Source organism: Protopterus annectens, chromosome 6.part0, assembly GCF_019279795.1.
Source record: "Protopterus annectens isolate FY-2018-M chromosome 6.part0, PAN1.0, whole genome shotgun sequence".
Taxonomy (NCBI): domain Eukaryota; kingdom Metazoa; phylum Chordata; order Ceratodontiformes; family Protopteridae; genus Protopterus; species Protopterus annectens.
Window position 1 is genome coordinate 1,013,130,586 of NC_056737.1, and position 23,416 is coordinate 1,013,154,001.

The following is a 23,416-nucleotide window of genomic DNA, read 5'->3' on the forward strand; positions in this document are numbered from 1 at the left end:
TGTGAGTGTGTAGTTATACTGTATCTCTATCAAGATTTTGGAGGCTTCAGATGGGGACATCAGCCATGGTTCCAAGGCATGTCCTTATGCGTCACTGGCATCAGGTGACACAGGACACAATTATGAATTACCTATTGCCTACATCCATGAAAACATATCCAGGACTCCGAGGCTGGCATCCATGAAACACATATCCAGGACTCTGAGGCTGGCATCCATGAGAACACATATGCAGCACTCTGAGGCTGGCAATGTCTGCGCCTACCAAGTGTATATCCTGGTAGAAAGTTACTCTGCACAAAATGCTGGCAGAGGTCATATGTGTACCAGGTGCTGATATTATGGAAACTGCCAGGATTGTACATGGACACATTGTATATAATACTTTGTCCGTCATGCACCACCTGGCACTTGGTGGAATAGAACCATTTCTGGTTGAGATACAGGACAGCATGTGTTCCAGGTGGGACCTTGATGGCAATGTGGAGAAGTCAATGAGCCGCAGAATCTCAAGGAAATGGACGATGTCTTAGATTTACATGCAATGCCCACATAGTGGTGAATGTCTCCTTTCTGCCCATGGAAACTATATGCTTATCCACATGCTGTAAGATAATGCTGTGGAAATGGTGTAGGATTCACAAAGTAGATCCTTGTGAAATTCATAATGTTTCCTCTCTAGGATGCTGACCTGTCCTCATTACAAGGACAGTTAAGTCCATTCATCCAGTTGATTCCAAGTGTGAGTGGCACGTGTCTCCTAACCCCTATGTGTTGTCTCTGTCCAAACAGTACTAATCACCAAAGGACTTAATGGTATGTCAGCATCTGAGATAAAGATGATTATGATGAAGCACAGCATTGTGGACAGTAGCTCTGAAAGTAGCCAGTGAAACCTGCTGCTCAGTTAATGCTGTTGCTAATACTGGCCTCACAGTATCAGTGACTCTCATATGCAGTAGAAAGTCCTGGCATTCACAATAAATAATCACGCTGGCTCTTCCTGCTAAATCTGTACGGTTCTAACCTGCTCCGCCATGCTGGTCCTACCTGCTAAATCTGTACGGTTCTAACCTACTCCACCATGCTGTCTCTTCATGCTAAATCTGTACGGTTCTAACCTACTCCGCTATGCTGTCTCTTCCTACTAAATCTGTACAGTTCTAACCTACTCCGCCATGCTGTCTCTTCATGCTAAATCTGTACAGTTCTAACCTACTCCGCTATGCTGTCTCTTCCTGCTAAATCTGAACGGTTCTAACCTACTCCGCTATGCTGTCTCTTCCTGCTAAATCTGTACGGTTCTAACCTACTCCACCATGCTGGCTCTTCCTGCTAAATCTGTACAGTTCTAACCTACTCCACCATGCTGTCTCTTCATGCTAAATCTGTATGGTTCTAACCTACTCCGCTATGCTGTCTCTTCCTGCTAAATCTGTACGGTTCTAACCTACTCCACCATGCTGTCTCTTCATGCTAAATCTGTACAGTTCTAAGCTACTCTGCCATGCTGGCTCTACCTGCTAAATCTGTACGGTTCTATCCTACTCCGCCATGCTGTCTCTTCATGCTAAATCTGTACGGTTCTAACCTACTCCACCATGCTGGCTCTTCATGCTAAATCTGTACGGTTCTAACCTACTCCACCATGCTGGCTCTTCATGCTAAATCTGTACAGTTCTAACCTACTCCGCTATGCTGTCTCTTCCTGCTAAATCTGAACGGTTCTAACCTACTCCGCCATGCTGTCTCTTCATGCTAAATCTGTATGGTTCTAACCTACTCCGCTATGCTGTCTCTTCCTGCTAAATCTGTACGGTTCTAACCTACTCCACCATGCTGGCTCTACCTGCTAAATCTGTACAGTTCTAACCTACTCCGCCATGCTGGCTCTACCTGCTAAATCTGTACGGTTCTAACCTACTCCACCATGCTGTCTCTTCATGCTAAATCTGTATGGTTCTAACCTACTCCGCTATGCTGTCTCTTCCTGCTAAATCTGTACGGTTCTAACCTACTCCACCATGCTGGCTCTACCTGCTAAATCTGTACAGTTCTAACCTACTCCGCCATGCTGGCTCTTCCTGCTAAATCTGTATGGTTCTAACCTACTCCGCTATGCTGTCTCTTCCTGCTAAATCTGTACGGTTCTAACCTACTCCACCATGCTGGCTCTACCTGCTACTTCTGTACAATTCTAACCTACTCCTCCATGCTGTCTCTTCCTGCTAAATCTGTACGGTTCTAACCTACTCCGCCATGCTGGCTCTTCCTGCTAAATCTGTACAGTTCTAACCTACTCTGCCATGCTGGCTCTACCTGCTAAATCTGTACGGTTCTTACCTACTCCGCCATGCTGTCTCTTTATGCTAAATCTGTACGGTTCTAACCTACTCCGCCATGCTGGCTCTTCCTGCTAAATCTGTACGGTTCTAACCTACTCCACCATGCTGGCTCTACCTGCCAAATCTGTACGGTTCTAACCTACTCCGCCATGCTGGCTCTTCCTGCTAAATCTGTACGGTTCTAACCTACTCCGCCATGCTGGCTCTTCCTGCTAAATCTGTACGGTTCTAACCTACTCCGCCATGCTGTCTCTTCCTGCTAAATCTGAACGGTTCTAACCTACTCCACCATGCTGTCTCTTCCTGCTAAATCTGTACGGTTCTAACCTACTCCACCATGCTGGCTCTTCCTACTAAATCTGTACAGTTCTAACCTACTCCACCATGCTGTCTCTTCATGCTAAATCTGTACGGTTCTAACCTACTCCGCCATTATTGACTTTATCATATGCATACATGATAGCTCTTTTTAATATGTTGGTACTCATCTGCATGCTATTGTGTAGCCACTTGTGTATTGTTCATAAAATGCTATTTCTCTAGTAGCAAGGTCATGTGACTTGTGTCTGAATTGCCCTGATCTTGTTTGCCCTATGTGCCACTGTAGATTATACATTGTTATATCATGCTCTGCTCTAAACAACAGTATTTCAGCTTTTTTTTTCTTTATTTTGATAATGCCATACAACCACTATTTGTCTGTGCTATAGCACTGTTTTTTAATCTTTGCCCTTTATTTGGGAGGTTGGCATAATGGTTAAGTTGGGTACCTTACAGACACAAAGTGCAGGGTTTGATTCCTCACATAGGTTCATAGGTAGGTGCTAGGCTATTGGCCCTAGGACCTATATAAGCCTAGCCAAAAGGTACCCTGGCTTTCACCACTAAAGAAAATTATTTTCCTGCACCACTGTCGAGCAGAGCCACAGAAGTGATCCCTGGGGTGAATTTCCTATCTCCCATCCAATCATCAAGATTTTTCTTGAAGAGTGCTAATGAGGAGCTCTGTTTGATATAGATAGGTAGTTTGTTCCAGAGTATGGGAAGTCTCTGGGACAGGAATCTATCCCTCCAGCATGTTCTGTTTATTGTGGTGACAAGGTTTAGGTCCCTAGAGCATGTAGCCCGTAGGGATTGGGATTTCTTTAAGTGGAGCATGTCTAAAAGATTTGGGTTTGACATAGCTTTTTGTGTTAGGCAGTGATCGCCTCTGAGTAGGCGATATGCGATGGAGTAAAGCTGCAGTTTATCCGTATGCGTAGGGCATTTGTTTGATGCTGGTAATCCTCTTTGTGAGGTATTCCTGCGGCCTTTCCAGTTGTTGTAGATGTCTTGTGAGGTACATACCAAAAGGGGCATTGTACTCTATAATGGGTCAAATGAGTGGCGAGTAGAGGGGAACAATGACTTCTTTTTTCCTGGATGCGAAATCTTTTGTGATGTGGTGTGCCACGTAGAAGAATTTTCTGACTACTGTGGCGATGTGGTCATCAAAGGAGAGACTAATATCCACCTGTGTCCCAAGGTCTCTTATCACACTTTCGGTGTTAAGTAGACTACCGCCTATGTTGTAGTTCATGGGTACAGAGTTTTTACCAAAAGGGATGACAATGCACTTTTTGGCATTAAGCTTGAGGCCATTGGCTTTGGCACCAGGCATCTGTCTCAGATAGGATAATTGGCTATGCTTAAAATGGCCCACAAGGACAGTTCACCTAGCACTAATCTATGAATGTGCTTCTGGGCCACTGCATTATGTCTTATCAGTTTTCTTGTATTTGAAAACCGTTTTGTATAAGAATTACATGAAACAGAATTTTACCACATTTCCAGCAAGACAGAGTTAGGGTTATCACCTTTTCAAATGCTCAAAGTTGAGTATATATTGTAGAAACCATGAGATTTGCAGGGCAAACCAATGACAAGTGCAAAAAGACTGAACTTCACTTTTTATCAAATAAAAGGTTATTCTTACAACATTTGAGTTGTTTATGATGTTTTATGTAACATTTAGGTGTTTCATATAGAAAATAATTGTTTTATACAACTATTAAAGAAAACTTAGGAAATTTATTTGTCCTAAACTCTCAGAACATTCTTCATCTTTTAGTTTTTTTTTCATTAAGACACAGCTGCCCAAATAAGGACAGTCCTACATAAATAGTAACAGGTGGTAACCCAAAACCTCTGTGGTAGCAGTACAGTTAGCAGCTTTCTTTTCTAATTGGTATAAATGAGCTGTAAAGGAACCCACAGAAAACATATTCAAATCACCCAATAAAGATTTACCTTACTACCGATAAAAATAAATTACCACAGTAGTTTCAATAGCTGTCTTGATCTCATACCACTCATTGCCTGGTATATTGACTGTTGTAGTTGGCAGACACTGATAATCACACATCTGTGCATGTGACTTTTAGCCAATCAGCACTCAGTTCACATTTCCAGTGAAAGCATTCTATAATCTGCTCTGCCTGACCTTATGAATGGAATGAGGGCTGCTAGACTGAATTAAGTACTGCAGATGACCTGTCCATTCCCCGCACCTGCAGTAAGGAGCCTGTAGGAAGCTGCTGTTTGAGTCAATGCAACTCAGCTTGGCTGCAGCTGTAACAGCAGTACGAGGCTAGCTGCTGAATGTATCTGCCTTAAACTGTTTCCAGAGTGGTTAATGACCATGGACACAGTCCATCTTATTATCATCTAGCTGGTGTTCCTTATCCAGTATCCTATTCTTGGTATGTTTTTCTGTTGGCACAAACTTAATAAAATCTGTTAGATATTTACTAATGCATTTTATCATACATCACCACATTGTCTATTTCTTAAAAAATACAAAATTGTCAACCCTTAAAGCAGCGCAGGCATAATAATTTACAAGTTTCTTTTTTCCTGTTATAATTAAAAGACTTTACACTTTTCAGTTAGCTATCATTACAGTTTGGTACAGAAACAGTAATAGTATTTTTCAACTTTTATGTTGCTGAGACTGAAATAAAACAAAGAAAAATATGAACCATTTTGAAAGTCTAAATTTGAGTCTTTAAAGTAATTAATGATTAAACATTAGAATATAAAAATCAAAATACATAACACTGCCAGTCATTGTAACATACCCTAATTGTTATGCAGCCATCAAGTAAAATGCTCAAAAAAGGAAAACTTTGTGTAATGTAGTGGTCCACATAATCTGAGATGTGCAGCTTCTTTGTCAGTGTATTGTAGAATCTCTTCCAGTCGATATCATTACGAGATTGAACATGGACACAGTCTGATTGGTACCTAGTGGCATGTACCATTCATAAGTAGCTGTCAGTATAGAAGCATTTCAAGATGAACAGTGTCTTGTCGACCATGTATGTAATTTGTAATAGTGATAATGGGACCTTTAATCTTTATACATATTATGGTGATCATGGGAACTTTAACATTTATATCTTACAGAGAACATATGACCCTTTACCTTTACATCTTTTTAGCTTTATAATGACGCATGTTGAATGTTTGTTCTGTCTCACTTCTTTCAGTAACATGGACTGCCCATTTAGACTTATTTATTTATTTGTTCATTTATTTATTTATCACTTGTTTGATTGTTAATTGACTGAGCAAGTTGGTGCATGGATGCTTTTCAGTCATGACTTGGGCCAACTGGTATGTACAATACAAAAAAAAAAAAAAAAGTTTATGCACCTTAACATATTTCTTGACATCTTTACAGGGCATCAGCTTTCTTTCTGATGATAGCCTCTCTCTCTCTCTCTCTCTCTTTCTCTCATTAATTCTTCTATTTTCAGTCTGAAATGAGACATTGAATTAACTTTATTTTAGTTTTATTTTATTGACATGGGTAACCACTGATCTTGGTTATAACTTATGTTATATTAACTGTAATATAACATAAGTCTTGTTGGGAAGACTCCAGCTATTAGGCAATTATTTTTATTATTTATTTTACATTTGCTGACTGGGCTAGTCTAGCTGGATACATGTCCATTTTCAGTAAAGGCCCGGGGAGATAAGCTCCACTACAGATAAATGAAAAACTTGGTAATCAATATACAAAATAAGACTAAATAAAAATATTCATATTAAAACAAGCAGATTTCAGTTACATCGACACAAAAAAAAAAAAAAAAAAACAGGAAAAGATAACTAAATAGCAGCATTAATTATATAAAAAATACAATATTACAGGTTAAAACATAGTATTCTGTGAGGATAAACAAAACTTATAGTGCAAGAATGCTTATACTATACAATATGCAGTTATAAAACATAGATAAATAGAAAGACTAAGGTCAAGAGAGGAGGCCGGTTAAGTATATACAAAATATAAAAGGAAAAAACAAATATGTTATTCAGTAGGAAATGTAAAGGGAGACAGCACAGTGTAGTCTGGGCGGAAATCAGTATTTATAGGTAAAAAAATATATATAATAGTTTATGAGTAGTGAGGGATAGGCAGAGCTACATTTAATTGGGTGGATAGTAGCCTATTCCGGTTTAGTACAGGGGCACAACCAGTGTTTTCTAAGGTACAGTTTTAGTCTAGTTTTGAACAGTCATCGAGAGGGAAGAGAGGAAAGGTCACTGGGGAGAAGATTCCAGGTTTTTCCAACGGCATTAGAGAAGAGAGATTCACCAGCCTTGTTGTTAGGTTTAGAAGTATATAGAAGATTTTTGTGTGAGGAACGCAGTGATTTCAGATTTATGTATGGAGTGATGAGGGTAGATAGACTAGGAGTACAGGAAGGTTTATAAAGAGTTTTATGGGCGATGGTTAGTTGATAGAATTTAATCATGTTTTGTAGTTCAAGCCATCCAAGCTGCTTTATATTTATGCAATGGTGGGTTCTGTAAGGGTTACCTGTTGCAAATCTAGCGATGTTATTGTAGGAAGTTTCCAGTTTGCTGAGGTTATTTTTAGAAAGGTTAGTGAAAATAGATGAGGCATAGAGGAGAGTAGAGATTAGATGAGTATGTGCTATGGTTGTTCTAGCTGTAGGAGAAAGGTAAGATTTAATTCTATAGAGGGAGCTAAGTTTTTTGTTGACAGTTTTTATTGTATTGTTGATATGGATGTCAAAGTTCAAACTGTTATCAGTGGTGATTCCCAATAGTTTGGTAGATGTGTCGGGTGATATAATGGTGCCATTAGTGGATATAACTGAGAAATCGAGTGGAGAGGACTTGTGGGTCAGATTAAAGAGGAGGCGTTTAGTTTTTATGGGGTTCAAAAGAAGACAACATTGTGTAAACCATTGTTCAACTGTGTTAAATACTTTCTGGGTAAGAGAGAGAAGTTCAGATGTGGATTTGGCTGAGCATATAAGTGTCGAGACATCAGCATATTGTATGCACGTGGCTTGGGGGATGGCTAGATGAAGGTCATTAATAAATATTGAGAAGAGGAGAGGTCCTAGTATGGACCCTTGAGGGACACCAAGGGTAACTTGTTGGAGGGTAGAAAGAGTCTTATGCCAAATAACTGCCTGTTGTCTTTTATCAAGGTAGGACTGGAACCATTTTTTAGAAGGAGCATCAAAGGATAGTGATTCTAGTATGTTGAGGAGAATCTGATGATTGACCATGTCAAATGCTTTAGACAGGTCAATGAATAGTGCTGAAGAAAGGTTATTAAGGTTACAGTTTTTGTTAATGTAATCTGTGAAGGAAAGGAGGGCAGTGGTAGTGCTGTGTGAAGGTCCGAAACCATGTTCACAGCTAGAAAGTAAGTTATTTTGGGTTAAGTGATCAAGTAATTGCCTATGGATACATTTCTCCATGATCTTTGCTAGGGGGGAGAGAAGGGCATTAGGACGGTAGTTGGAGAGCTCATTTGAGTTTCCGCCTTTATGGAGGGGGATAATATGAGAGACTTTCCATAAGCTAGGTATGTGACCTTTGGTAATAGTCCTATTGATCAGAATGGAAACAGGATAAGCTATTGCTTTGGCTGATAGCTGTAGAATATCAGCAGGTAGTTGATCTGCTGAGGGAGAGCATGGTTTTAGTTTTTGTATGAGGGTTTGAATGTATGCAGTTGGGACAGGTTGTAACTGAAAAGGAGGGGGTGAGGTAGAGTTATAGGTGGGCAGAGTGAAGCTATTAGGTGATAGCTAACTAGCCAGTGTTTGGATAGTATTAATAAAGAAGGTATTGAATGTATTGGCTATATTTATGGGATTAGTATGGTCAGTATCTTAAGGGTTAGGTGTAGTGGATTGACCTGGGTGGAGTAGTTGGTTAATGCTAGTCCAGAATTTTTGAGGGTTGTTTTGATTAGTTTGTTGGAATTGTAAGTAGTAATTTATTTTATCAGAGAGTATAGCTTTCTTCGTGTCATTTCTTAACTGTCTAAAGGTTTGTTGGTCAACAGGGTTTTTAGTCATTCTCCATTTGGCCCAGTGTTTTTTTCTAAGGTACATTAATATAGTCTAAGCCTGTTTACAGGTAATGATTTAAGTGTGTGCAGTTCTGTTTGCGTTATCTATGTTGGTTGTAAACCACATGCCATTAGTCTGAAGTCATAATATGGAGGATTATGACCAGGTCACCAACTGTAACTTATTATGTGTTGGACACATGGAAGCCAAGAAATTCACCTCGACAGAGAAGCTCGAGAGATAATTCTAGGCATCCTTGTCGAGAACACAATATATAGTTGCGATCAGAAATTGGCTCATAATTCTTTGTAGTGCATGGATATCAGTTTTCTCTATGTACTACAAACTAGTAACCAATGCAAACTGTAGTAGCCCAGACAAAAAAACTGTACTTAAAACCGAAACCGAAATGCCCAGGCAGGTGGCCACACAAAAGACCAAAATGCCATTTCTGTCACTAGTTTATTAAACTTTAAAAAGTAGATTTAGCACTTTTATCTCTTCATTTGAGACTTCATTAGAATAAACTCACGTTCAACTGAAAAGATTTAAATACTCCAAGAAACAAATGTGATTGAATGAACAATAAAATAATTAAATAGCCTGGATTAAATGACCATCTATGCTTAATCCCTGCCCCTAAATTAAGAGCGTTGAAATATTAATTCCTTATCCAAATGTTTCTTTATGTGTTTCCTGGTGTGCTTTTTTAAAGTAGTTCATAAAAAATAAGTTTACAAAAAGGCAACAAAAGGTTTTATCATATTTTTATCATATTTTTGTGTATTTTCACATACATATTTTGTGTTTTTTTTCTGGTCTGCACTTTAACATTGATGCGACTTTTACAACATTCAATACAATTCTGTTCATGGAATTAAATATTCTTACTGTTCATAATGAGTACATTCCCATATTTTTATGGCAGTATTTTTTTCACTGCAGTGTTTCTTTAAATTTGTATTGCGTGATTGAGCTATTTAATTATTTTACTGTTCACCCGATCATATTTGTTTCTTGAAGTATTTAAATTTTGTCAGTTGAATGTATGTTTATTCTGATGAAGTCTCCAGTGGAGAGATAAAGGTACTAAATATACTACAAATTAGTTAAAAGTAATATGTTACAAAAAAAAAAAAAAAACAGTGCAATGTATTGAAGCAGTGGGGAGTGGTTGATGTCCTTACATATTCCCTGTTTAAGGGAAGCTATTTCATTCAAAATGCCCTGTGTAATTTTACAGACAAGAGGTAGAAGCTATGTAACTGTTTCTACCTGATGCTTCTGTTTACTGGTCAGTGCTGTCTGCTTTTAGTGCAGACCTGACCTTAACATCGCATAGGGATGCTACCAATTGTTAAGCACCTCCCTAAGGATTGTTAACATCAGGTCTCGAGCTATAGCAGTTGTGAGCCAGTTTTGTTTTGGACATTTTTTGAGGGCAATCAGGGTACTCCATGCACTACAAAATTATTCTCTGATTAAAGGATGTTACTTCTGGATTACTTCAACCAGATAGCAGTAACATGTGGGCTATCATTTGACCTGAAGGATTTACAGTGGCAAAACTGAAATGATATTATCAATCGGTGATCATACCTCTCAAGTGTACCTCATTGCGAGGAACGTACCTCATTTGGGATCTTAAAAAGTTCATGTTCCTCAAAGTTCCTCAGTGTTCCACATTGAAAGACTCTGTCACACATTCAGTGTTAGGAATTTTTTTAAGTGAAATCCATGGTAAATAGAAATGAATCATATTAATTCATTAAAAGATCTTCTTTATAAGTAAAACCAGCATATTTTTACCATCCTATGGCCTTCCTAGTTGAAGTTGTTAGTAAGCCATTAGTATGTGTTCCACATTTTGCCCATTTGTTCCACATTATGAGGGCTAGCGTTCCTCATTTTGGAGATGGAAGGTTGAGAGCTATGTTGGTGATGTAACTGTTTTGAATAACAAGGAAAGTGTTAAAATAGTGCTGTAGAAATGTCCGCAGACAATGATGCTAACTTCTAACATCTGAACTTCTACACACATGTTTCTGCATCTGTTTTGTACACTAACAGTCTTCACATACTTTATATTGCATTTGCCTGATAGAAAACTTTGTTTATATTTGATGGACAGCAATATACAACTGAAAAAAGTGAAAATTTTCAGTGGAGTCTTGGAGAGAAAAGTTTCAGGAACAGTTATTAGGCAGATAACTATGATGTATGTCAAGTACATTTAATAATTCATTAGTTGCTTAATTAATTAATTGATAGTAATTCAATATGCATTGGGCACAATAATAGTTTAAAAAGAATAAAAAAGATGTACAGTGTGAAGATACAATTTGAATATCAAGATATCTTCCCTTAGAAGTGCTTTTATTTTAATAATACCTAAATAAGCCATACATGCTATCTCTGACACCCTCTGCTGCCACCTTCATGTGAACCTCACATGTTACATGTACTGATATTAACATGTTATCTTCATGGCAGCCTGATATGCTACCAGTGTGGGAATCTTGTGTGCTGCCCCTGTGAAAGCCCCATATGTTACCTGAATAGGTCCCTCTTATACTGTTTCTGAGGGGAATCTCATTTGCTATTTCTGTGGGAACCTCATGTGCTGTCCCTGTAAGAGCCCCTTATGTTACGTTAATGGGGCCCTCTTATGCTGTCCCTGTAAGAGTCCCTTATGTTACCTTAATGGCTTAATGGGGCCCTCTTATGCTGTCCCTGTAAGAGCACCTTATGTTATGTTAATGGGTCCCTCTTATGCTGTCCCTGTGAGAGCTCCTTATGTTACATTAATGGGACCCTGTTATGCTGCCCCTGTAAGAGCCCCTTATGTTACGTTAATGGGGCCCTCTTATGCTGTCCCTGTAAGAGCCCGTTATGTTACATTAATGGGTCCCTCTTATGCTGTCCCTGTGAGAGCTCCTTATGTTACGTTAATGGGGCCCTCTTATGCTGCCCCTGTAAGAGCCCGTTATGTTACATTAATGGGGTTCTCTTATGCTGTCCCTGTAAGAGCCCCTTATGTTACGTTAATGGGTCCCTCTTATGCTGCCCCAGTGAGAGCCCCATATGTTACCTTAATGGATCCCTCTTATGCTGCCCCAGTGAGAGCCTCATATGTTACCTTAATGGGTCCCTCTTATGCTGTCTCTGTGAGAGCCCCATATGTTACATTAATGTGTCCCTCTTATACTGTCCTTGTAAGAGCCTCATATTATCCTTATGGGAGCAGCCTTCATAGTTTGGAGAAATCCAGCTGAGTTTTACTCCTTGTCTGCCAAGTATTATTGGTCCAGATTTGCCGCACTTTTTGTAGTGCCCTTTTCAGTTTCTTCCATTCTATCGAAATATGAGCACCCTCTGCTCTGTACATTCTTCATTCTTACCACATTTTCCCCATTTTTGTAAGTAACCCATCTTGCCTGTTGCTTTTACATAGTTCCCTCTTGTCTTGTGTTTAGAGCCTGAGTAACACATGTTGCTTTTCTTGTAGGGTAATTGAGAAGAAAAGAATCTTTATATCCAGGACATGAATTGTTGTCCAGACTGTATTTTTGTTATGATATCTGCCTGAAGCATCACGATATTGCTAAAGCAGTTTTCAAAGTATAAGCATATATCCTTGTGGACATGTGATTTAATTTAGGGATTGACTTCAGCTACTTTTAAACTGTTTGATCAACTACGTTGACTGATGCTCCCTTTAGCCACTATCTTGTTTATCTTTGTGATTTTGATCTTGACTTTAGTGTTTGTGGTGTTCGCACTATACATTGTCTATCAAACTACATTTGTTTTCATAATGAAATTGCCTCTTTTTGAGTATTTTGGGTTTTTTGTATCCATCTGTCTGTCCATGTATGTATATGGCATCTATATTTCAACACTGAAGCTTTAGTTAATCGAATAACTAAAGCTCGATCTTGTAATATCGACAGCTAAAATTGTCGAACGGCCGATTCAACCAAGGGAAACACTTCCCTTGGCTGAATCAAAAAAAACCAAAAACTTCACATTCAAAATCAAGTGGGTCCCCCACACCCCCGATGTGGGGGGCTGTGCTCCCCACACACCCCTACCTAAATATACCAAGTCCGAGATTGCTCCAAATTGGAAAAATGGACATACTCCACAGAATGGCCAAGGGAAGTGTTTCCCTGGGTTAAATCAGCTGTTTGACAATTTACAGTTCCGATTTTACAAGTTCAAGCTTTACTTATTCGATTAAGTAAAGCTTCGATCTTGTAATATAGAACCTGTATGTATGTATGTATACATTTATCAATCTATCTATCTGATGATACCCGAATACGAACAAAAATGATTGACTTTTACAGTTGGCTTAAATTCTGGTGTCAGTCCAAGGGGATCTAATATCTGTCAGCCTGGCAGGACATGGTCGACAGGTCACACAGCTTTTCCAGAGATGGTCTGCACCTGTCTCCTGTAGGCTTTCAGATGCTGGCAAAAGCATAAGCCACCCCATTGTGTATTTTGTAGGCAGTGTCAAATTAATCAAACTCTCCATGTAACAAAATCTTCTTTAGATAAACTGAAGGTACTGTTGCTTAATGCTAGGAGTCTAAACAAGGAACTGCACTCCCTGGAAGCACTCCACAGCTTTGAAAAGTGCTGATGTCTGTGCAGTCACTGAGACATGGTTCAAAGCTGTGGAAAGCACCCTGGCCATGCAAGGCTACAATGCCAACCACATGTTCAGACCACAAACTGAGCAGGAAAGAACCAAAGGATGAGGTGTACCTATCTTCATAAAGGATACGTACACCTTAAGACTGGTCAAATTGTATGACTCTCCAAGCTACTCCATGTACAATTAACTATAGATAAAATCCCCTACCACATCATTGCTAGCTATAGGTCCCCACCATGAACCAGGATAAGTATACTGCCTACCTGAACTTACTGGAGTCACTTACCATGCAGCCTTGCACCTTAGGCGTGGGGAATTTTAACTATTCCACCATTGTCTGTGGAACATTCATGACCATAAATATGCAGGCTCAGAAGTTCTTATTAATGGTAATGCTCTGGAGCAGCTGGTCTTCACATGCATAAGAAGCTCAAATATCCTGGCCATAGTACTCACTAACATGAGAGAGCACTACATCAACCCCTGTGTGCTATCCTCCTTGGTAAGATCCGGTCATAAATCAGTCTCCTTTGAAATAACTACAAGGCCAGATACCCCATCAAGCTCAAAAATGCTTAAGAATTTTTCCAAGACAAATTACCACCTACTAAGCCATGGCATAAAAAATTTAAAAGCTTTCCTGAACCCTGAAAACATGGACTCATATGCAAACTTGTACACCAACGTCCTGTATAACTGCTTAAGCAGTTGTATAGAATTGGCTGTACTGGAATGGGTTAAAACTAGGTCTTGTTAATAAAACAAGCCACCCTGGTGGACCCCTGAAATAAGCAAGCTATACAACAAAAGTAAGAAACTAATATCCACATATAAGCTGGACCTGGCGTAGCGGATGAATACACCCTCTCTAGCTTAAACTAACAAACTGACACGCTCTCCCTAGCCAAGGATCATCACAAGGTATTTTTAGCTACATCAAGATCTTAGGGTGAATACCCAGATATGAGCAGAGCTGGTTGTGGAGGGCCCCATCCATGCTTAACTGGAGGAAATTGCCAACTTGCTAGCTTGACAGATTTGGATCAAACTTCACACCTCATTCCCCACCGATCACTCCCCAAAGTATTTCTGCCCCCATTCCTCAGCCTACTATGTCAAGAGAGCAGGTCATCTCTGCACTCTCTATGGTGAAATCTACAACATCAATGGAAATGAGACAACATCCCAGGTTGCCATTTAAACAACTTTAAATATGACCTAACTGACCCACTGGGATCCCTATGTAACTACAGCCTTCGGATATGCTATGTTCTGGCAGAGTGGAGGGCACAACAGCCACCCCCATGCACTAAAGGACATCAACTGACCCAGGGAAATATAGGTCCAAAGGCCTCACTAGCCTCATCCGCAAAGCCATGGAAAGAATGATTATGGACCTTACCATCAAGGACACAGGTAATCTCTAGACTCTGGTCCCGACCCAGTTTGTATTCATTAAGGGTACATTGTGTCTGCTAAACCATGTTTGACTTCTTTGAGAAGGTCATCAAGACCATGAATGAGGGGAAAGACTGCGCATATCACCTACTTTGACCTAGCCAAGACATTTGACACAATGCCCCACTCAGGTATTATAGAAAAATTCTCTCAACTAAGAATTAACCCCTACACCACCAAGTGGGTAGCCAAATGGCTCACCAACAGAACACATACTGTCAAAGTGGGTGAATTCACCACTGTCAAAAGGCCAGTCACTAGTGGTGTACCACAGGGTTCTCAGCTAGACTCTGTACTAACTGGAGTTTATTTCTCAAAAGTCCAAGCTAACGTGGACAGTCTGATGCTGGCCATGTTAGCTGATCACTGCACATGGGGGACAATCATTGAGTCCTCAAATTATATTAATATACTGCAGAAAGGATTAACTCAGACAAGCGATTAGTGCCAAAGCCATGGATTGAAACTAAATGCAAAAAAATGCATAATCATTCCTTTGGGAAAGCCAGCATTCCTACGAATTACAGTACAGACAGATCCCCCTAAGAGCAGACCCAGTGATATGTGATATGGGTACTCAGGTTGATAGCAATCTGAACTTTGATCATCATGTTTCCACAGTGGTGAGGAAATCCCTATATGTAGCACATATCATAAGTAAAGGCATGGCATCCAGAGCAAAAGAAGTTATAATCCATACTCATACCTCATCAGACCGATAATTGAGTACCATGCACCTTTCTGCATGTACCTCACCAGACACCTGCAATAGCTGGACAGACCACAGAGGTTTTTCACCAAAAATACAGGGTACACAAAATAAGTCCCATGCCAAACAGTGAAGGGCCCAGCACAGAAGCCTGTAGTATGCCACTGGTGACTGGTCTTTTGATAGAGGTGAATTCACTCACTTTTGACAGTATGTGTTCTATTGATGAGCCATTTGGTTACTCACCTGGTGATGTAGGGGTTAATTCCTAATTGTAATAGTTTCTCTTTAATACCTGAGTGGGGGATTGTGTCAAATGTATTGACTGGGTCAAGGTAGGTGGTATGCACAATCTTTCCCTCATCCATGGTTTTGGTGACCTTTTTGAATAAGTCAAACAGGTCTAACAGAAATTATCTACCCTTAATGAATCTGAAGCCCTATCACTGTATTCTATCTCCTACAGGATATTAAGGGGTGATCTGTGTCTGGCTTACAGGATAGTCTCTGTCCTGGTCTTGATGGATATGTTACTCATTCATAAATCAAACTGCACAAGGGTCACTCGCTCCAGGAATCTTAATCTAGTCCCTGACATCAACAAATCATGCTGGAAAGAAGGATACATCTCTCAGAGACTACCTCTTCTCTGGAACAAGCTTCCCATTCATGTGAAGCATAGGTTTCCCTGTCACTCTTCATGCGCAACTTGGATCAATGGACAGGTAATCATAAATTTAGTCCTAGGGAGGTGCTCATGTTCCTCATGGACAGAGGAAGTCAGTATTAGTTACCATAATATTGGCTCATAAAAATATAACAAAAACAGACAATGTAAAAAACAAAAATCTGAACAGAAGTGAGAAGGTTCACTATAAACTTTAATGATAAGCACTTTCGTCCATTAAAAACAAATGGGTTCACTACAAGCTTTTCTCCCCGGGCCTCTACTGAAAAAGGACATGAATCCAGATAGACCAGCCCGGTCAACAAATGTAAAATAAATAAATAATAAAATAAACTTTAATGAAAAGCACTTCGTCCATTAAAAACAAATGGACTTCATCAGATGACAATTTCAAAATGGCTTGACCTTAAATGCAGTTTATCAAATCACCTAAATTAAAGTAATTGATTAATTAGTACTCATTAACAGCCAAGCACTAGTCAACCAGCAGTTCATTAAGTGAATGTAATAATACAAACTCCTTTGCTAAAATTCTGAAGTTTCCTTTGCATCTTATAAATAAGAAAGTGTGAAAAGTAATAAAAATATGTAAATAAAACATATTGTATATTTAAAACTTGTTTAACTCATTGTTATAATAGAAAAAGTTAGGTTAACACACAAGCCTACCTTACTGAAAAATAAATGACAGTAATTTATAAATAAAATAAGAGAAGAGTTTGATGAACACTCCACAGAAAAATGTTCTATTTCAAATTGATCAATGACCACATACTTAAAAGAGTTGTCTGGACATTCATTAATGTGTCTCGACAGTGCATTGTTGTCCTTACCTTTTCTGATGTTATATCCGTGTTCATATATTCTGTTTCAGAGTCTACGTTCAGTTTTACCCACAGAGAAACCGAAACAGAGTTCACAAGTTGCCAGGAAAACCACATTTCTAGAATCACAGTTGTATTTATTTTTCAAATGGCATATTTCACCTCTCACAGTAAAGGCATCTCCTACTTTGATTTTTGTAAAAAATGGACAAAAGCCACAATTTGGATTGATCCAAGGGGAGGTCCTGTAGGACTTTATTTGGAAAGGAAGGAGTTGCTATGGCAACTCTGATTAAATGCATGTTCATGGCCAGGTTTGAATGAACTTAGTTCAATTTATTGTTTGTTAAAATTAAGAGCCTTAGAAAGATAAGAATACTTAATTTTGAAATAGAACATTTTTCTGTGGAGTGTTCATCAAACTCTTCTCTTATTTTATTTATAAATTACTGTCAATTATTTTTCAGTAAGGTAGGCTTGAGTTTTAACAACTTTTTCTATTATAACAATGTGTTAAACAAGTTTTAAATGTACAATATGTTTTATTACTTTACATATTTTTATTGCTTTTCACGCTTTTTTATTTTATAAGATGCAAAGGAAACTTCAGAATTTTAGCAAAGGAGTTCATATTATTAAATTCATTTAATGAACTTCTGGATGACTAGTGCTTGGGTGTTAATGAGTACTAATTAATTAATTACTTTAATTTAGGTGATTTGATAAACTGTATTTAAGGTAAAGCCATTTTGAAATTGTCATCTGATGAAGTCCATTTGTTTTTAATGGACGAAAGCGCTTATCATTAAAGTTTGTAGAGAATCTTCTCACTTTTCTTCGCATTTTTGTTTTTTTATACTATTGGCTCATATCTCTGTGAACTTCGCTCACCTAGCTTTTGATAACTGGCATCTCAGGATAAATATAGTTAGGTTTCTAAAGGCTCTTGGGCTATTAGCCTAGTACCCTCCTATGAACCTATGAATCTATCAACCGGTCTATCTAACTATCTATCTATTTTTCTTATATATATATATATATATATATATATATATATATATATATATATATATATATATATTCATCTATCTATCTATCGATCTATCTATCTATCTATCTCCTTATGTGTTTCTTTGTTTGCCTTGCTGTTGTTCCACACATTCTTGTGAAATGATTTGACCTTTTGAAATTCATGTATATTTTACATTTTATGGCACTCACATTTCTATTAGGATGTTTACTCTTTAAACACATTCACTTACACTCTGTTATGTTTGATCTCTTTACTCTTCGTCACGTCTGTAACTATGTGTATTTTTGATATGCTGTTGCATAGCTTTTCTGTCAGTCTGGTATCCTTTATACTGCTGGTTGCCATAAATTCGCCATTATGCAATATTTTTGTTTGCTATTCTGAAACTAGTAATTGCCTTCCTTAGCTGAATAAGTCTCCTAATGTAATATTTGTATGAAACAGTCCATTGCATTTGATTTTTCCTGAAGAGCAGTTTTGGATAATTTATGTTTTGAGTTCTGAATCGATATCTGTAAAATACGAGTTCATAGAAAAAGACTGGAGCCTTGTGTATCAACTGTTTAATGTTTCATATAGTTCTTGTAAAGACTTTCTAAACTTAAACATAATACATTTATTTTCTTGCCTAGAAATGCACTGTTTACTTATTTTGTACTGCTGCATAAGCATTCTCAATTTCTGATTGTTCGGTATATAATATATAACTTGTCAGAGCTGTATAGAGAAAAACAGGTTTCATTTTTGCTGCAGTAATCTTAAAAAGTTTATTACAGTTTTTTTGAATTTAGACGCCCAGGTGATCCAGTGTGGACAAATGCAGTGACTATTTCAATCTGCATGATTTTGGGCTGAAGGTCTTGAATCTGCAGTGACCCTTTTCTTTTATCTTTCTATACTTCCCTGACGTAGACCTGAATAGCAAACTTGCACAACACTAATACTGGGGGGGGCACTAAACTAAGTGTCTAAATGCTAATTACTGTTGCAACAGGCAAAGGACAGTATCTGTATACCAGGTGAAAGACACATAATAAAGCAGATCAGAAGTAACAACACACAACACAGCACTATAGCAGTGTACCAAAAACACAACACTACTATAGCACAAATGAGTGACATGCCTCTCATAACAAAGCCACCCCTGTACCCAAAGCAATGCTGTATGAAGCAGCACTTTCCAGCAGCAGTGACCACTGGGGAGGGCAACATGGAATCACACCACACACTACAGGAACAGCGATGTGTCTGTGTGCACACCAAACTGGCCAAACTGACCAACTTGTTACTCATTTACAAGGGGTGGAGAAGGGTTAGGCATGAATCCAGCAAGGACAGTGCAGCGAGCAGAGGAAGAAACAACCATGGAACAGACGGCACAGAGAAGGAGGACTGCTTGGCATTGGTAGAGGTTTCCCCTTTTCCTTGTTAAAAGAGAAGGACTTATGAAGGGTGGCTTGTGGGGGTACAGGAAAAGGGAAGGTATCAGGTGCAAACAGACAAACATAAAACACAGGTGCTAACATACAGACATGGGATGGATACAAAAGGTGAAGAGGGATAGTGAGTAAACAACTGATGATGGTGGCAGCCGGACAGAGAACAAGTTGTGGGCAATAACACAGAAGGTAAAGATGACAGTGTAAAAGAGATGGGGGGGGGGGCTGCTGGACAAATGACCAATTATTCCCTCAGAGACCCAAAAACCTCCAATCAACCAACTCAACAAATAATTCTAGAAAGTGCATCATGTTCCCAATGTGGATGTCCAACTGCCTGTGCAGCACAGCAACCACCAGCCTCCACCTCTGTTGTCATGGCACCACAGGTGACACCACCTATCCACCTTCAAACAGGATCCTCCAATCTCCCTTTAACTCATACTACCAGGTACAGGTGTGCAAAATAAGTGATTCAGAGGCAGTAGTACTACCTGTCCTGATTTGTATTGCTGTCTTGCTAAGTGAATATAGAAATATATAAAGCACCATCTCAACATCTTGCAGAAAACTGCTTTCAAATGTACAAAATGCAATTCATTGGAACTGTTACAAAGATGCTGTGAATGAAGAGCATTAGCGACAGAAGGCAGGAGATCTGGTGCTATTAAAGTATTTGTTGCACCTCTAAAATGCCTTTGCAGATGAAGGGATAATTGGCTAGGCTTAAAATGGCTCGCAAGGGCAGTTAGCTTAGTACTAACCTATGAACCTATGAACCTATGAAGGTAGATAGAGGGTCAGTATGTGGTAGCATGTCTGAGTTATATGCAGGGTGGACTACATATGGGTATTGTACCTCAGATATAGCACACACAATGGTAGTGACATAACGTGCCTATATTTGAAGGTATGTAAGTTCAGAGGCACCCGCACATTTGCATGTGTCACATTCACGGCCATGGCACAGTCATATGACACTTTTTTGCATGTCTTTAGGGGATGTAGTGGACATTTATTTATTTATTTATTTATTTATTTGCAGCTCGTTTGCCAGGAAAGTCTATTGAGCCAAAAGGAGCCCATTTACAATGGAGTCCTGGGGAGAAATGCTCCAGAAAAAATACAAATACATAGTACACTTTGCACATATACATTACAGATTATCTCACAGGAATAAAACGTAAATATGATAAGAAAAGGTTACCAATGATAGAATACATCAGTATAGTTTGTAAAACAGCAATAAAAAACACTTTTTTTTTTTACAGAAGTAGCAGCATAAGGTTACTGTTAAGTAGTTAGTCAAATAGTTAACAGAGCTGTGGAACTATAGGAGGCAGTGATGGCGTATTTAGTTCTAGGAGAGTAGGAAGTGGTATTAGAAGGATTAGGTAGGATGGGAACAGGACCACTTCCTTTGTGAAGTCAGGTGTGAGTGCAGTAACATTTTAAATGAGGCGAGACTGCTTGTGATGAGGATAGGAGATGATAGAGAATTCCAGAGGCGTGCAAGAGAGAAGGACATTAGGTGATTCCCAGATGGACGTGTGGGTTTGTACAATTTAATTAGTTTTTGGGAATTAGATCTTGGAAGTCTTTCTGGTTCATGCATTTCAAAGGTAATGGCTAGGGAGGGACAATGAGAGGGGTTGTAAATGAGTTTGTGTGCTTGGATGAGTCGGGTATAAGTGAGGAGGTTAGGTAGCTCAAGCCAGTTTAGGTGGTGAAGAGAATTACAATGATGAGAAATGGCTCTGTGACCTGCTGCAAGTTTGATATCTTGTTATAGCAAGAGAAGAGTTTTGTTTTGAGGGAGGATTGCAGGTTGGTGAGGATAGATGCACCATATAGGAAGGATGGGATGAGATAAGTATTGGCTAGTATGAGCCTGGTGGAAGGAGAGATATAACAATTATGGCATACCAAGCTTTTTGTGGGTTTTTTTTTATATTTACTTGTAAATGTTTGTCGAATTTTAGTTGATCATCTATGACTCCTAGTAGTTTAGTATCCGAGACTATTTCTAGGTGAGTATTTTTTGTGCTGGTGATTATGAATGAGTAGAGAGGAGGTTTTGGAGGTGGTGAATAACATACGTTTAGTTTTGGTTGTATTAAGAGACAGATGGTTGTCTAGTATCCACTGCTCAGTAGAGGAGAAGGTGCTTTGTGTAAGCTTATTTAGAGTGGGGATAGAAGGGGAGGAGCAAATAAAGTTAGAATTGTCGGCATACTGGATGAGGCTGGAGTTTGGAATGGCTTGGTAGAAGTCATTAATGAATATATCGAATAGTAGAGGGCCTGAAATGGAACATTGGGAGACACCTATGTGAGTATTAAGGAAGGGTGAAGTGGCTTTATTCCATTTGACTGCTTGGTGTCTGGTTGTGAGGTAGCTAGAGAACCACTTTGTACATGAAGGGGATAGGTTTAGTTTGGAGAGTTTATTAAGAAGCAGGTTGTGGGAAATAGTGTCAAACACCTTGGAGAGGTCGAGGAGAAGGGTGGACATGAAATGGCTGGAATCCTGGGCTTTGTTAATTGTTTCAAGGAATGAGAAGAGGGCAGTGGAGGTGCTATGACTGGGTCTAAATCCATGCTGTATAGGGGTAAGAAGCTGGTTGTTGATGAGATAGGGCAAGAGCTGTTGGTGGATACATTTTTCAAGAAACGTAGAAACAGTGGATAAGATAGCAATAGGGCAGTAGTTTGAAATGTCATTATTATTGCCTCCTTTATGTAGAGGAATAATAAAGGCTTTCTTCCAGAGCTGGGGGACCTGGCTTTCTGAGATAGACCGATTAACTAGTATGCTGACAGGTAGAGCAATGACTTCTATGGCTAATTTTAGGCAGTAGGAGGGAATTTGATCAGCAGCGTTGGAACCATGTTTTAATTTTAGGAGAAGTTTTTTATGGTGGATATAGAGATAGGACTGATAGAGAAGGGTGGAGGCTGGGGGCAAGGGATGCTAGGGGAGGAAGGGATGGGTGCAGGCTGTGGAGGGGTCACAGAGGTGTTGGTGAAGGATGATGTTAGCTTGCTTATGGACTATATGAAGAAAGAGTTAAACTGGGTGGCTAAGTCCATGTCAGAGACATCTGGGTTAGGGCAAGGGTTTTCTTTTTTCCCTGGGTTGAGGAGAGATGAGATTCTTTTCCAAAATAGTTTAGGAATGGTGTTGTGGTTGATTTGGAGAGTGGAGAAACAGGCTTTGCAGTCTGAGGTAATAAGTGTTTTTTTACTTTATTTCATAATGTTTTATATTTGTTAAGGGTGATAGTGGTTTTATTTTTATGGTAACGTGTCCAGGCTTTGTCACGGAGTTGCATAGCAACTAAGGTGTTTTTGGTTAACCAGGGTACAGGGTTACATTTTGTATATTTTGTTTTTAGATGGGCAAAAGAGTTGAGCAGGTTTGTGAAAGTAGATTTAAAGTAGCAGAGAGCATTATCTAAGGGAAGAGTCTTTAATGGGTTCCAGTTTGTGCTTTTTAGTGCATTTGAGAAGGTTTCAGAATTGAAGTTCTTTAGGCAGGGAGTGGAGATATAGGTGTGAGTAAGTTGTATGGAAGAGGGAAGATGGTGGTCAGGCTAGTGGGTCTGGGAGAATACCACTATCAGAGATATAGTGAGGATGGGATACTAGAACCCAGTCTATTGTACTTCCAGTAATGGAGTTCTTGGGAAAGCCTGACAGTGGAATTGATTAGTTGTGTAAAGTTATACAAGTTAATATTGAGTGAGTTAGTGGGAGATTGGATTGTGGCCCAGTTTATGTTCATGCCCCCAGGGTTATGGTTTCATGAATAATTTTGATGGAGACCCAGGAGAGAATATCTTCAAGGGATGAGATATTGT